Source organism: Gavia stellata, chromosome Z, assembly GCF_030936135.1.
Source record: "Gavia stellata isolate bGavSte3 chromosome Z, bGavSte3.hap2, whole genome shotgun sequence".
NCBI lineage: Eukaryota > Metazoa > Chordata > Aves > Gaviiformes > Gaviidae > Gavia > Gavia stellata.
The window spans coordinates 23,204,153-23,220,516 of NC_082637.1; the positions used below are offsets into that span (position 1 = coordinate 23,204,153).

A 16,364-nucleotide genomic window follows, 5' to 3' on the forward strand; every position below is an offset into this window, starting at 1 on the left:
AAGTGATCAGCTAGTTTGGCTTTTTAGAGTAATTTCTGATACTGAAATTTACTACTTATTTCAGTGTAATTTATGTATGTTGCTTGAAATACGCCTTGGTAACCTGTCTTAGAAACAGGAAAGAATTTGTTTGGTTTAGGTTGCGAGTTGCTAAGAATGGGCTGCATTTCCAGTTTTGAAAATTGTGCCTTATCCCTTGGAAGCTTAGGGAAGTAGAGAGGGGGCCAGAAGGCAGCTGCGAGACCCGCTGTAATGCTCCTGTCGAGAAGATGCTCCTTGTTGAGGTTGAAATATGGGCATTTCTCTGTTGACGAATTCCCTTTACTCAGATAATAATAGCCCTCTGCTTTACATGTGAATTTATACCTGTATCTCCACTTCTTGTGCATTATTCCATTAATGATGACAAAGACCTGTATAACTGCTTGGAGAAAGAATATCTCACATTTTTTTTTTCCCATAAATTCAGTCTTTTGCTGAAATAGGATAAATCTCTTAGGCCCTGTGGCCCTTTAGTAGGCTGATTGGTGTTTTTCCGTTACTTTCTCAGTCCAATTGTGTTCTGTCCATTTCTTCCTCAGGCTGTTCCTATTCTCTCTGTCTTTGCAGATCTGAAATACTACCTAGAAGAACAGAGAAATTAATTATATATTTGCTCATCTGGAAACTGGGAGCGGGGAATGCAATTCTGGTCTCACTGTCAGAAATAATGTGAGAGGCGTGAGGGGAAGGGACATTCCTGTAATTGGAAGAGGGACTAAAGATGTGACTGAACTTCCAGGAAAGGAAAAATGGTGAATTTTTAGGGATTAGCCATCAGATGGTGTAGAAAAGAAAGATCATGCTCTTATGCCCCTTTCTTCATAATACAAGAACAGGAGAGCTGTCAGTGTTTGAAATAAAAAACTTAAAACTGATAAAGGAGAATAGACCAGGTACAGTTATCCAGAGAAGACAGAGGCTAGGAGCATAGCAGAATTTTAAGGATGTCGATGTGGATCTTAGGAATATCCAGTTTTACACTAAAAATTAAAAAAATACACCAACAACTGTAAAAGGTAGTTTCTGTTCTGCCTAAGTCTGTAGTTTAAGTAACTTCTAACTGATGGGAGGTGGTAAGAAATCTTGCCTGTGGCTGTGTTATTTTTAATTGCCTACTTAAGAATTTTCTTCACTTGTCTATGAAGCATCTGGAACTGGTCACGGTTGAAGATAATCCATCTACTTCAAAAACCTACTGGCAGCTCCTCTTTCCTTAGGCTTGCCAAACCATCATGGTAACTGTTTTGCCTTCAAACACAAGACTTAATTTTTGTAACGGGAAGGGCTGTAATTTGTTTCTTTAAAGCCCAACTTCTGTGAAATTGATGTTTCTCAGAGTTGAGAGGTCTGTAGCATCCTCTGTCTTCTGGGTAGTCCTGTGTGAAGATCTTGTTGCTATTGGGAGTTGCACATAAAGATCAACGATTTTATAGCAGGATAGAAGGTATAATGATGCTATAAAAATTCTGCTCAGGTTTGGGTAGTCACCCTATTTTACAAGCTCTTGAGGGCAGATTTAAATGAAAATGCGCTCTTACTTTTTCCTTTGGTGACATACATCTATTTGTTCCCTGTGATTAAGACTTTTTTGTTACCACGTTTAAATCATTTGACTCAATTACCTAATCCCTATGTAAGCCATACAGACACAATGTATCTTTGTCCTTCCATAGTGGCCAGATCACACCCAGGGCTTCAAGTCTGCTATTGCTGGTGAAGCTAATGGGTCCAACATTTAGGCTTACTTATCCAGTGTAGGTTCTCATGCTGTTACATCCAGAGTTTCTGGTGTTTGTTCCTATGGAAGTGTTGACCAGAAGGAGGTGTTAAATTTTCTGTTCTTTTTTTCAAGTGTTCAGCTTTTGTTATTCAGTAAGTGGATTTTCACTGTAACTCGCAGATTCTCAGATACTTATGTCGGCCTTCTGTATTTTGTATAAATAGCTTTGAATGACAAGAGCTGAGTCCTAATCTTCAGAGAATCTTCTCATCTTTGTTCCATAAGTGTGTTTAATACAGCATTACACACTGGCAATAATGTCTTTAGAGCTGTATGTGGCTACTAAGATTACACAGCTTCTATTGCATGTTTTTTCCTCCCTCTAATCATGTTGTGACAGAATGTATCCTTTGTTTCTGTTTGGTAGGTAAAGTTATTGCTCTTTCCACCCACTCTCTTTGATGGCCAGTTGCCTGAGCCCAGTTTTACTTGTCTTTTTCTTCTTAAGGCTTTATGAACTGAAGACTTTTCCATGCTGCTATGGCACCAAGCACCTTGTTGAGGTGGGAAGAAATGATAAATCATGCCTGACTAAAGAGTAATGTCATTCCAAAAGTATCTCTTTCTATTTGCTCTAGAAGATAAATTAGCCTTTTGTCCTCTTTTAATACGTCCATTTACCATAGGACAGTGTAGAGAAATGAGTATGAAGTATTTACCAGGTGAGCTCCTTTGCTGGAACACAAAATCTGTAACATATTTGTTGGTTTGACCTGTGGAATGTACCACTGATTTTTTTGTGCTCGAGGAATAAGTAGCAGAATGGAATAAATTTGCTTCATTGCTTTGCTCTTGTTTAAGTTCTTCCTTTGTAAACATTTAGTTCTTATATCATAAAGTGTGATTGTTTTTTCTTAAAAACTTCTTTTCCATCTTATTGTTTGTTGGGTTATCTTGTCTTCCACACCGTACTGTATGACTGGACTTGGAATCAGGAAGAGAAGGCTGTGGTCAACCCATGGTGAACACTAAAGTGTGGTGTTCACTATAATTGTTCACAGAATGTTTAGTCCATAGAGGAAGAGAATTTGATGACTTTTGATAAATTAAAGGATTATGTTAACTTTTCAGAGTTAAGTTAAATTTCTCATGTAATGCAAAAAGTAAGATACAGAAGTCCACAGTAAGGACTACCAAGCAGTCTTGACTTTGTCCAGTAGTGAGAATGTGTAGTAAATAAAATATATATTCAGGCATGATGGTGTTTGTAATTTAAAACTGAAGAGTTTTTAAGAAGACATTGGCTTTTAATAGTCAATTTCTCATTATGCCTCTGTAGCATAGCTAAAATTATTGGAAGCATAGATGCTTTCAGTGTGTATTTCCAGATGTAGGGTAAAAGGTTTTTATGGAGCTGCAATACATGTTTTGTTGTATCTGTTCATCTATTTCAAAAACATGAACAAGCTTTCAGGTATATGAACAGTTCTTTTTGCTTGCTTGAAAGCTTGTCTATGTTTTCCAGTTTTACCACTTGTGTCTTTTCAGAAGTCTTTTTATTTTTTTGGAGGGAATAGTTACAGTTCCTTCTAATGTAATTTTTTAAAATTTGCTTGCAGTTGTATATTCCAAACCTCCAGGTTTTATAGTGGCTTGGTATTTGAGGTTTTATTTAAATTGTTCTCAATACTGAACTGAACATAGACACTAAAACAAATGTTCCTAGCTATATTGTTTGGATCAATTTTTCCTGGGTTTTGGTAGAGATTTTTATATTTACGTAAGACTGTTAGACACTCATCATACTGAAGTTAGCTACAGTTAATTTTGGCTGTTGATGTGATTCCACAGCTGCTTAAGATGTTTAACTCTGGGCTGCTTTTGTCTGTCCACTGCATTGGTGTTAGTTTTCAGTTAGATGTGTTGTAGGGAGGGCAGAGAACTAAAACTATGGTAGTCCAGATGTAGATTGTCTCAAACTGCTGTTCGCTATCTCCTCGAACGTGTTCGTACAGGCATATGTGCTGTTTCTTCTTTTTCTGTCCTCGTTGCTTTCCTTAAAACGTTCACAGTTTTATATTGCTGTTTGAGAACTATTTTTTTATTTTCACTTGAAGAATTAAAAAGCCTATACTTCGCTATAGTCTTCCCAATATAGAGATAGACAGGTGATTGACATGATTTTCCTACACCTTTGATATCTGTAGGGGGACACTTTGAATTCTGTATTGTGTAGCTATGAGACAGTACTGACAGTGTCTGATACCCTGGAAATGCATTTTGGTTATGTCCCCAGAAGTTATCATGATCAACAGGTCAGTTGTGGCTTAGAACACCCATAAACGATTGATTCACTGGAAGTCGGTGAAGTACACCTGCCATGTTAAATGCTTTTCTCAAGTGGAGCCACTGTCGGAGGCAGAACAGGGGGCTAGATGTTCTTCTTTGGTGACACTCTTCCCCATGCCTGGTGATGGATTGCTCCTGGGAAACAGATCAGCCACAGATAGTAGTTCTTTGGGATGGTGCTGCAAAGATGGCATTGCCATTTCCCTGTTGAAAAGTGGAGTTAATTTTGCTGTCCTTGAATTTGGTCATTGCTAAATATGTAAAACTAGATTTTACATCTGTTAGACAAAAGGTAATAAAGCTCTGTGAAAAATTACATTAGAGTTACCTTTCCTGGAAAAGAGAATGAATTTATCAGGCTTATGCATATAAGGTTTTTTTTAATGTGTGTAGTGCACTGAATCATGTACATGAGCAGAACATGCCTGGAAGACTTTTGATGACTCTACTATTACAGTCTAAATTCAGTTGTTTCATGTTGCTGGGTACCCAAGTTAGTTTTAGAATTGCTTAGTTAGAAGGAGTAAGTAGAGGTTCTTGAAGATAACTCTGTAAAACTGTGTGTCTAGCCAAAACTTTAAGTGACATTTTAAAAACTTTGAATTATCAGTTAGATTGAGTAATTAAGCCACTTGATCAGTTTTTTCTTTTTTTTTTTTTTTTTTTGGAACGGGATCTTGTTTAGCAACTCTGAGTCTGATCTTATATTTGACTCTTGAGGAAGAAGAATGAGGGATTTTGCTGCTTAAAGACTTGAATGTGGTAGTAGAGTTTTTTATTTTACTTTATTAAAATAATATGCTTTCAGAATAGCTTATTTTTTTCACCTAGTGGCAGTTCCGGTTGCATCAGGCATAAGCTGCTTTTAAGTTTCCCAGACTTATAAAGGGAACTGTGCTGCATTCCTTGCCACTTCTGCAATGCCAACACTGTAAAACTAATTGTCCAAACCCAAACAGTAACAAAGTGACTTCAGGTAACTTGCATCTAACAAAAAATCTTTTATTTGGTTTCATTTTTATCAATGGGTGGTCGTGCTTTTCACACAGGGCAATGTTACTTGCTTTCAAATTATCAGTAATCCTATTGAAGCTTTGTCAAGTGCAAGTTTGAGTTTCTCATGACTCCCATCAGGCACTGACAGCTCTGTCTAATCCCAGGTATGAGGCATGTGAGTATTTTCAGTCTCTTCTGTTACTTAGAGGATAGTATGTTAAGAGACACTTTCAACGGATGAACACACTGAATGTGTGAGTGGAGGGAGGTGGAGCGTGGGCTTTATTTAAAGCTTTCTTTTTAGAAGCAAGGTGCGTAGCAGTACAGTGCTGCACATTTTGAAATCACTTAAAATATGTTACTTTTCCCTTGTGGCTGAACTACATCTGGAGTTTGAGGCGTTATTTCTGACCGCTCTATAAAAGTGTTTGCTAGAGTTGCTGGCATGCATAATGATGTGGTGATGAGGATCTCTGGCTCTAGAAAGAGGACAGTAGAAAAGAATTCAGTTTGAAAAGCACATGCACACTCACATTTTGGAATACTCCAAGTTTCTCATTCAATTTTGGGTTATGTTTGCATATTCTTCTACACTTTTATGAATTGAACTTCCCAGTCATTTTGACATTTTAATAGGATCGGAATTCAGGTGGTGATGAATGAGGTGAATATAAATCACAGCCTGATGATTTTTAAGTTACAATAAGCTTTCATCAAACACAGAGAAGAATTAAAATATTACTTAATACTTTCATGTTCGTTTGAGCCTTTAGGACCTTGTTAAGATAAGGGAAAAATACAGGCTTTAAACTTGTATGAGAATAAATGCTTGTGATTTTTAACCAGGCAACAGTTGGCAGCTCTGTAATAAATTAAGTAATGGTAAATATTCTTGCTAAATGTAATATTGTACAGTAAGGGAAATGGAAAAAAAAACCCCAAACAACAAAACAATATTTGACAGGATGGATCATGAAGGGCAAATGGTACCATCTGAAAACATTTATAGAAGGTGCTGGTAGAAATGTTCTGTGTGATGCAAGAAGCTATTGTTTATAGGCAGCTAGTGTCAGCTTCAGAGAAAGTAGAGAAAATCATGAAAAGGAGGTCTCTGCCATTTATTTAAGCAACAAACAAAATTTTAAAGAAGCTGCCTGCAAAATTGTTCTAAAGGACTCCAAGGAACTGCTGACTAAATGTGCAAAGCGATGTCAAATTATGTTCGGTTCTACAAAACTAAAAAAATACATATAAGAAGACATTGAACTATTCCTGCAACTTGTTTACAAATTGTCAACTCAAAGGCAAGATGTGAATGTCATTACCAGGAATTGAATTAAAACCTTCACTTAATGCCGCAGCAGTAAAAGAAAAATGTGATAGAGGACAGAAAATGGCATGGCATACATTAATGTCTTGTTCTCATTTGAATAAAGTTTGCAGCTCTGATAGCTTAATCTTCCTTAAATATGAGAACTGGAGGGATTCATATGGGCCATGAAAGGGACCAGTGGGTGTTGGAAAACCTCGCAGGAATGTTGAAGATGGGTGGATTATTGGTTTTTTTGGTTGGGCTTTTTTATGCACTTTGGAAGGGAGATTGCTCTGTGAGTATATGACAAAATGGAGGTTATTTTATGAAAAGTGAATGAAAACTTTTTTCCCCCTCTCTCTCTTCATAAGACTTTTTAAAAAAAGTCTCCAATTTCAGTAAAGCTTATGAAGTGTTTCTACCTTTTTGGAGATTCTTCCGTCTCCTTAAACTATGGTCACCACTACCATAAAAATACCCCAGTGGATCAAACTGTTGGTTCAGCTAGTCCAACAGCGATAGGAGAGGCTATTTAGGGAAAGCAGGTCAGCCTTGCCACTGTCTGCAGTCTTCCTCTTCCCCCAATATCCAGATTTATATCTGGGATATTAGAAGTACAACTCTGCCTAGTCCTATTAAATATCCATTTATAGACCTATTGTCTGCAAATTTATTGAATACCTTTCTGACCCGACTTACACTGTCTGCCTCCACAACCTCTTGTGAAAGCAAGATCGGGAAGTTCCCGGCTTGCTCCATAAAAAAGTACATTACTACTTTTATCTTCTTGAAACCAATGTGTTGTAAGAGACTGTTCGCAGCTTTAGTGTTGCAGGATTTGGTGAATAATAGTTTCCACTCATTTTGTCCTTTAGGTCTGTAAAGCGCAATCAAATCCACCTGCAGTCTTTTCCTCAAAAGTGAGCAGTCTCACCCACCTTAGTATCTTCATTCTCTTCATCTTCTTAGTTGTCCTTCTCTTTGCTTCCTCTAATTCTGCTACATCTTTTTTGAGGTGTAAAGTCTAGTGCCACAGTACTTTAGATGTGGGTGTACTGAAGTTTTATTTATAGTTTGAAAATGACACTTGCTTTTATTCTCTAGCTTCCTGATAATGGCCAATATTTTACTGGCTTTTTTTGTTGTTGCAGCTGCATGTTGAGTTATGTTTTTTAGATAACTGTAAGTGTTAACTTAAGGATCTCTTACTTGAGTTGTAACTTCTAGTTCTAGTTTCAGCATTGTGTACCCATAAATTAGATTATTTTTCTCTGGGTGCATTATCTTTCTTTTGTCTATGCTGAAGCTCATCTGCCACCTTTTTGTGTACTCTCTTATTTTTGAGAGGCCCTTTTGAAGTCATGGCATCTGACTTCCCAAAAAGCTATCTTGCCAAAGGATCAGAACCCAAATTTAGTGTAATTCAGAGTGTAACTGAACACCAGTCTGAAGGCTGATGTGTAAGTTTCTAGCTAATGTTTTGAAAGTCCTATATCATAAGAGAAAACAGTGCTTCACTTTCCCAGTCCCCTCCATCATTAGCACATGTTTGCATGTAATTTTCTTGTACAGAGATTTAAAGTATTTCACGGTTTGGACTGTTCTGAATGTGAATTTATCTTGCACCTCATTTCAGTCTAGCGTCCTGGTACCATGATCATTCTTATTGCACATGTGCTAGTTCACTTCCAGGCTCCCATCTGTAGTGAACCAGATGACCTCCCTCCCACAAGAAACCTAAACTTCCTTGACTGGTTCTTGAGGAAAGACCTGAACTGCATAATTTTGGCTATCACTGCTCGGACAGTCCTTCTGTGTTGTAGTAAGCATCATAGTTTCATATTCTTGTGTATGTCCCTGGGCATGCAGCACATGCTCCTGTTCATGCTCTAAAAACATCATAGTGGGAGGTGGCAATGCAGTTTTCTCACTTTTGTGTAGGTCAAGGTGAATAACCATAAAAAAAAATTAAGAGGTCTTAGGGCGTTAGGCATGCCACTTGGGACCACAGTGGTGCACCTGTATAAGCATTTCAGTTCAGATCAAGAATGGACTTTGGATATGTATTTTCTGATCATCCCTTATGTCCTCGTGCTATGTTTTAGTTTGCTTTGAACGTGGCCTTGGAGCACACTAAATTCCTTTTGGATGAAGTTTAGCTGGAGGGTACACTCCAGATATGTACATGATGCACTCCAACAAGGGGTGTTCAGTCTGTGGCACTAGACTCCCCCCCAGCCCCCTCCAGAATATGCGGCCTGAATGTCTGATCCCCAGCACCACCTGCTTTGCTCTGCAGATCTGCTCCTGTTGCAGTATGCTACTTGTTACCATAGGCACAGCTGAGGGACCTGGGTTGAGCAGTAAGTGCTGTAGTTGTAAGCAATGTGCCATGAAAGGTGCTGTCTCAGGGCTGTTGTGGACGTGAACCAACCCGCACCAGTTGTCTTAGGATTTCTGTCCATGGTGCGGTCTGGAAAAAAGGCAGGGAGGTGATCTCCAGGACTTGAGGTTTTTCTATTACAACCTAGTACTGCCTGCTGCTTGAGAGTGAGAAAGTTGGTTGTGGGTTATGCCGTGTTTCAATAAGAGCATGACAGAATCTAACTTGATAGCAAGTGATAGATCCTTGTAGGAGTAGCCTCCCATTCCCATCAAAAAAGAAAGACGGTTGCAGTACCCCAACGACAAAACCAGCATAACTGAATAAAAGGATTTTAGGTCATGGAGCAATTGGCCATCATGTTAACATTAATTTCGGAAGTGATTACAGCCCATCCTGATTTTGTACTAAAACAAGGGGAAAAATTACAAATCTAATCAAAGCATTCTAGGAACATACAGTGTTCTGTATGTTCTAAATTGACTAAAAGTAGTAGCAAAAAGTGGAGGACAGATGCTGAAGTGCTTCTAGTCTCTGTGTCCCAAACCAATGTCCTTGAGGTGAAGCAGGTAGATGCGGCGCTGAATCCTGGAGCTGCGTGCGGGGTGACCAGACCTGAGCTTGGCCCTGTTGGGGCATCAGTGTGGGAGAGGCTTTGCACAGCATTACCGGTATCGACCCATTATGAAGGTCAGCTGTAAGTTTCTCTGAATTTCAGTAAAATGTTTCGTAGAGTCTGAAAAATTATTCAGATGAAGTTTAATACAAGAACAGCAATGTATTTAAGACGGGTGATGATAGTATACCGAATAACTTCTACCTAATAGTGTGCCTTCTGGGATCAGTTTTGGGGCTGGCTGGCTGTTTTTTCCCATCCGTTACAGTTGTTCATTCCTGGTCATAACACAGAAAGTAATGTTGTTCTCAGGAAACTTCATTACTATGCTAGAGTGGGAGTATCGTCTCTGTGGAGATGTGTATCATGCAGGAAGATGAGGAAGTATGGAATGAAACAACTGGAATAAATATGGCACAAAGTAAATGTGCTTTTGCTTTAGATTGGGAGATCAGAAACTGTAAATGACAGGAGAAAAACCTTGATATTGTAGTTAATCACAAAATAAGTGTGGACTACCAGGGTGAAAAGAGAAGGAGAAAAGTGAGTGCAATTTCAGAATTACTGTTACTGGGCAGTGTGTGCTCCTGTGGAAAGCGGTCTGGAGCTCCTGTGGGATATTGCACCTCGTCCTGGTTGACATTGTTTGGAAAGGAGATACTCCTAAAAGACTGAAACAGGTAGAGATAGGCTCACGGTTCTTTTACAGGTGTTTGTACAAACTGTACAAGAAAGCCCGGAGTACTAAATGACTGTGAACACATGTAATCTGTAAAGATGTTTGTTTGTGTTGACAGCAAGGTACTAGTGCAGCTTTCTGGGGTGAATAGCAGAGGCAGACCACTTAATAACACAAAGGTGAAATGTGTTCAGTTTATTGAAGGGTTTCTAGAGCACTCATGGTAGTATGTATTGGATACAATCGGACAGGTGCTTCCTTCCAAATATTTTTTCTGCGGCTCAGTTATATATGGAGAACTTATCCACTCTTAAAAATGGTAGAATGACTAGCACAGTACAGCTCAGATAACTTGCTGATAAATATCTAAATATCAGTGCATCTGTTGGCCATCGTGATGCGATACTTCTTTATGAATTGAACTGCTTTAGAAACAAGTCTCCTCTCTCGCTCTGATGCTGACACCCACAGAGGCAATATGTACCTGTAGCTTCTGAATGCTATGGCGGTGAGATACTCCTGACAACCTTTTGTGAAGCCAGTGGGGTGACTGCCATTGATTTCACTGGCAATTGAAGCTTGCAAATAAAGGGAAAATGTTTTAGGAGGAGCTCAGTAATGTGAAATAATGCCCTTTGAAATGTGCTTAAAAGAGTGTTAGCTCCCCACCCCCAAAAGAAACTGGTCCTACCTTGAAGGGAAGTAAAAAACCAAAGTGTTCCTCTAACTGGGGAAACCACAGGAAACTAGTTTTGAATGTAAAGGGAAATTTTAGAGATTGTCTTGCAAAATGAAGAGTCAGCAGAAAAATCTAATGAATCACAATGTGAAAAGACTGGGGGTTTGACAGTTATTAGAGGAGCAAAAACCGTGACAGCAGCGCTGGGATGCAGCTCTAGGTAACTGCTTTAGAGAAGGTGCATCAGTGTGGACAGCTAACAAGTTCAGCTAGACTGAGCATGGTGAATTGTAATGTAGTGGTTCGGGATGGAGAGGCTTGTTGGTGCTGAACGCAAGGGGAACCAACAAGTCACTTGGGTCCTGTTTGCTGTGTGAGGGAAATGAAATGTGCTGTTTGTATTTTGAAGCTAAATGCCACAGTTCAGTGGCATGTCTATGTGTTGTTTTTTCCCCCCCTCCTCATTTGTTAGTGGACTGTCAGTAAGATCTGTGAACTTTGTTTTTCTAAAGCACCTCATTTGATTGGCTTTTGCACAGAAATTAGATACGTATCTCAGATGGGGATTTTTGCGAATTTGTTAGCTTTCTAAATGGCGGCAAGTGTAGATTACATCTGATTTTAATTCAAAGCTGAAATACACAGGCAGATACGGGAAACTTGATTTGGGTAATGTTAGTTTCTGTTATCAAAATCCCCGTCTGTTAAGTTGTAGAGGTTTACAGAGATCATAAAATGTGGTTGTAACATACTTGTAATATGAAGGATTTGAGAATTGCTGTGATAATTTAGAGAATAAACCAAAATGAGTTGGTAGCTAGGAATCATTCACAAAAAAAAAAAAATCTTTAATTAAAATTATATGGGGTTTTTTAATACTTAAGAACTTGCCTTAGAAATATGGCAGGTACTGTGTATGTTTAGTGACCCGTTTGGCAGTATGATAACACTATAACTAAGGTAACAGACAAGACAATAATGAAGTCTGGCAAAACCAAAATAAATATATATGATTAAGTAAAACAAAACTAAAGTGTAACTGTGGTAGATACAAAGAAAATAAAAGGCTACTTGTTTGTGGATAAATGAACCTTTGAAACAAAATTAAATCAAACATGTTTAATGTTGTGGAGAAAGAAACATCTGTCACTAGTAACTGCTGGTTTTTCCTTGGGGGATTAGCAGCAGGGCTGTCTATCTAGCACAGGGAGGACCATGACAAGCGCTGGTCTCCTGAATAGGGATGTCACCATAGTTAACATTACTGTAGACACGGAGCCTGGAATTCTCTTTTTCCTTGGGACTTTTTCCTTGAAGTTTGGTATAGGCATTATTTGGTGAGTAGAGGATTATTTTTCACCTTTCTGAGCTCTGTGAGAGCAGGAAAGCCCTTCCACTAGAGTTGCCAGGATTGGAGCCTGTAGCGCAGGAGACAATTTCCTGGACCACAGTAATTCTGGTGAATGCTGTTTGTGGATTTGCAGCCTCATGCTTCTCCTAAACATAATTTTTTTTGTATATGTAACTTGGAGTTTGTATTATTTTTAAAAGAAAGTGAAGAAAATTCTACTTTCTGCAACTTTAATTTTTGAATATGAAGTGGCAAAAGGTGAAGGTCAATCATGTCCAGGTGTCTCTAGATGAAATAACATTCATGTTAGTCCCTCATGAACATGATTAGGAAAACCATGGCTTTTTCACAAATGCCTGTTATAATCCTTTAAGGGATGGGTAACTTCCGTTGCAGTGGTCATCCTCAGCAAGGCTGTGTAGCAGATGTTAAGCTGTAGTATATTTTTGCATTCATCTATGAAACATCTACTGTTGATGCACTTAGAAAAGCTAAGTGCTTGGCTGATGGACCATTGTCTGAGCTAATGTAACGTATTTGTGCTCCTACAGAAGTGGCAAGTTCAGAGGATGTAACATAAGCTGTGAGTTTCATTTACTGAATGTTGGGTCTGTTAACATTGCTGTAGCCTGGTCCTGCTAAAAATAATTGCCAGGGTTTGAGCTGACAACTGTATGATGGTCATAGCGTAACGCTGCTGGGCAGGGTCCTGCAATTGTTTTTTGGGGAGGAATGAGAGGGCAATACTGGAAACTATGAACCTTTCTTCTCCATAGCCTAATCCAGACCCTGTGTGTAAATTTTAAATTATTACAGTTCAAAGATATTTCTAAGACTTCACAAAACTTTTGCATGAGAAGTGCAAGTACAGTGCCTTTTGGGGCGGGTGTGCTTTAATTATGTGGAAGGGTTGGGAAGGCTGTGGTCATTTTCCAGCCTTATTTCTTGAGTCACTTGGGAGAGCTCAAAGAGGCTTGAGTCACATGTCAACCAACGCTTTAGCCCAGACTGTAATTTAGAAAACACCAACTCATATTTAACACTGATAACTTGCGTTTCTGAAGAGTATTAGGAGGATGAAAAGGTTTTAATACTGTCACTGATCACTGCTTCGAAATTGTGGTGGTTTGGAGAAGTTTTGTAGGTAGAAAACATTCAGTTTCCTTAGAGATAAGGATCTAAGTACAGTTTGGTATTTGCAATCAGTTGGCACTGCTACCTAGGTTGAGGGTTAGTTAAAATGTTTGATTTAACCATGGTGATTTGCTTTTGCTGCTGCTTCCTATACCTTTTCCTGCACCCATAGCTACCCTAAGGACTCTTACAATAGAGGGGATTTAGCTGGTATTTCTGCAGATGTTTACGCTTGCTTTCTTCTGTTTGTCAAAAGTTCATCAGATGACTAGGAAAAGAGGGAATGAGAGTTGATGCTCTTCACTTGTATTGATTAGGGTGAGAATATCATAACGTGTGTGTATTTAAGCTAATTGTAAAGTGTTGGCTTCCCATACGTTCATGTTATCTTACTGCTGTATTTGCAGCAACATCTTCTGCATGCTCTAGGCAGTAGGAGATAAGCCAGATGCCACACGCTGTATGACAGAACATATTTATACAAATAATAGCCTTTTCAAATAACTTCTCCATTAGTTTTGAGCCCTATAGCAATGGAAAGAATTCCCAGAAAAAGTTTTGCCTGTGATGTGAATCCTAATCATGTGAGGAGAGGCACTAGAAATCAAAGAAACCCCAAGTGAAGAGTCGGTGTACCAGCACTATGGCTCTACTTTCCTTTTCTGTTTTTGAGATGTGTGTGAAGGTAGTCTTTCTTGAATCACTTGCTTCTTTTTCAGATTGTCATAATACATGTTCGTGTTTACATGGACGTGTTTACATTCTAGATTTTGGCACTAACTCTAGAAAATGCACCAGAAATCAGGGACGTTGCCTTCAACTGCTCTGTGCAGATTGATTTGGCTCTTATGCTTTAGCAATTGCAGCTTGGTCTTGCTTTATATGCTAGACGAGGTTTATGCCAGCCTAATTGGTTGCTGGCATTCCTGAATTTCACAGCTGCTGTATTCAGCTGTGTACTAGGAAAATATAATGGAATACTGTTTGCGGAGAGCAAGAGGCAATTGTAAAGATGTAAATGTGCTTTCTGGCACTTCAATAACATGTAAACTTCTAGTAACACAAAGGATTTTTAGGAACAAATTATATGAGTACATTGGCAGCTTAAACATTGTAGTATACGTTTTCTATTTAAGCTGAGAATATTTGGAAGATGGACATAACTTTTATTTTTGTTAGTGTTGGTTTTTTTTTAATTCAGTTCTGACTTTTTTGGCGAGGGAACGGATGAAGTCTGGCCCAGAGATGGAAGATTTATTGTGGTTCTTTTGTTACAGCATGCTGGCTTACTGTGTTTGTGAGAGTGTTCAGTATTTTCTATTCATTCATCAGCCTGCTTTGATCTCCTTTCATGGCAAAGATTAAACCTTTTTTAATTATTATTCATTCTCTGTCGAAGTAATAGAGCACAGGAGCAGGTAATAGGACTTACATGATTGCTCTGTGTCACAGGTTTCAGCTGTGACTAGTGCTTTTCTTCAAAATTTATAAAATTTGGTAACACACTAAAGATTATTGTAATACTGTATATAATATGCTTTGCTAAACTTGCATTTTTCCTATACAATTTTGCTCTTGGTTCTGGATTGACAGCTGGGCCAAGCCGTAAAACAGTAGCAGAAGGTTATGCCAATGTAAGCTTGAGGAGTTTTCCTGTTCCCAGAGCTTTTGTGTCCTTGCATCCCAGCATGCTCTTTCTAGAAGTGGCAGTAGTGGCACAGCTACAGGAAGACAGTGGCTTCTGTTGCTACTTTGCTGATGGACCAAATAGCTAATTGAAACAGTTCTACAACAGGGTGTTCTTGCACAAAATTAAGTCCCTAGAGGTTATTAGATGCAGAAAAATCAATGGAGAGGTGTATTGAGGACGTTTCACAAAGAAAACTTGCACAAAAATGCTCGTCGAAGGAAATGAGGCATGAGAGCATTGTGTTTGGTGAGTCTGCTCCAGCCCAGCCACCAGCAGAGTTCAGGCAGGGTCCCGAGGGCAGGATGCATGCCCGCACAACATCCTTTGGGTGAGGGGAAATGGAGGAGTGCCCATGTGCGGAGGGGAGGGCATGGTGGTGATCCCTGCCTGTGCCTCTGCTGGCAGCACCTTCATGGGGAAGGCAGGCCTGACTGTCCCTGCAGAGCACGCAGCTGGGGCGCCCGTGAGAATGGTGCTCATGAAGCACAAATGGAAGGGTTTGTTCATACAAAACACAGGTCAGGGAAATAATAAAAACTAGTGAATGCTAGAGGAAAGTAACCAAGTGAAGCAAAGGGGGAGGCCTTTTTTTTTTTTTTTTTAAAGTAAAAAAACTACTTAACCTTCTTTGGTGGTGGAGTGAATCTTATGCTTTAGGCAACAAGCAGCACAAAGGTTGTAAATGTGTATGTAAGGTATGTTGCTGGCGAGGTGAGCACCACAGATGTGAAAGCAGCGCTGCCCGGGGGTGCTGGCTGCTTTGCGAGCACCCTGAATGCTACGCTTTGCCTGAGTTTCAGTTAGTCTCTTCCTCTGAACATTACATTAGAGTACACATATTTGCTGTTACCTTCCATGATGCTTCCCCATAGTCTCTCTTGCTTAATTTTAACTAGGTGTGAATGTTTAGGCAGCCTTTGCAATAAAAGAAATGTTAACAGTATACATTTGTTACTTGCACTGTTAGGTGAGATAGTTTGGGATATCAGTCAAGGTTTTTCTTTCTTTCTGTCCCTCAGCAGGCCTTAAGAGGCTGAGACTGTATAAAAATGTTAACTTTGGAAAACTGTCAAATTATGACCGAAATGGCTAAACCGGAAGTTTGAAATAGTTGGCAGAGGAGAAAACTGGAGTTGATTTGGGGGGTTGGGAGCTTTAGGAAAGAAGAGAAGGTACAAGGTGGAGGAGACCCAGACCAGGGCAGATGTGTAAGGACCGTGCTGTGTTTCGCCCCTGAGTGGGTGCCTGGCAGCAGCAGCGTAGGCACAGACTGTGCCAGGATGGTCGCTTGTGCTTTGGAAGCTGCACGTGGCCCTTGGGCACCTGGGGGGTGGCTCGGGGTGGGTGAAGGGAGGGGTTGCTTGTTTGTGCTATGGCTTATTAAAAGAGAGTGTTAGAGGAGCAGTCACATTG

At 39.5% G+C, this 16,364-nt stretch overlaps 1 protein-coding gene across 3 annotated transcripts in view; it reads left to right on the forward strand.

Moving 5' to 3' along the window:
* KIF2A (kinesin family member 2A) overlaps positions 1 to 16,364 on the forward strand; it is a 53,838-nt gene that overhangs the window by 3,221 nt on the left and 34,253 nt on the right. The window lies entirely within an intron of this gene.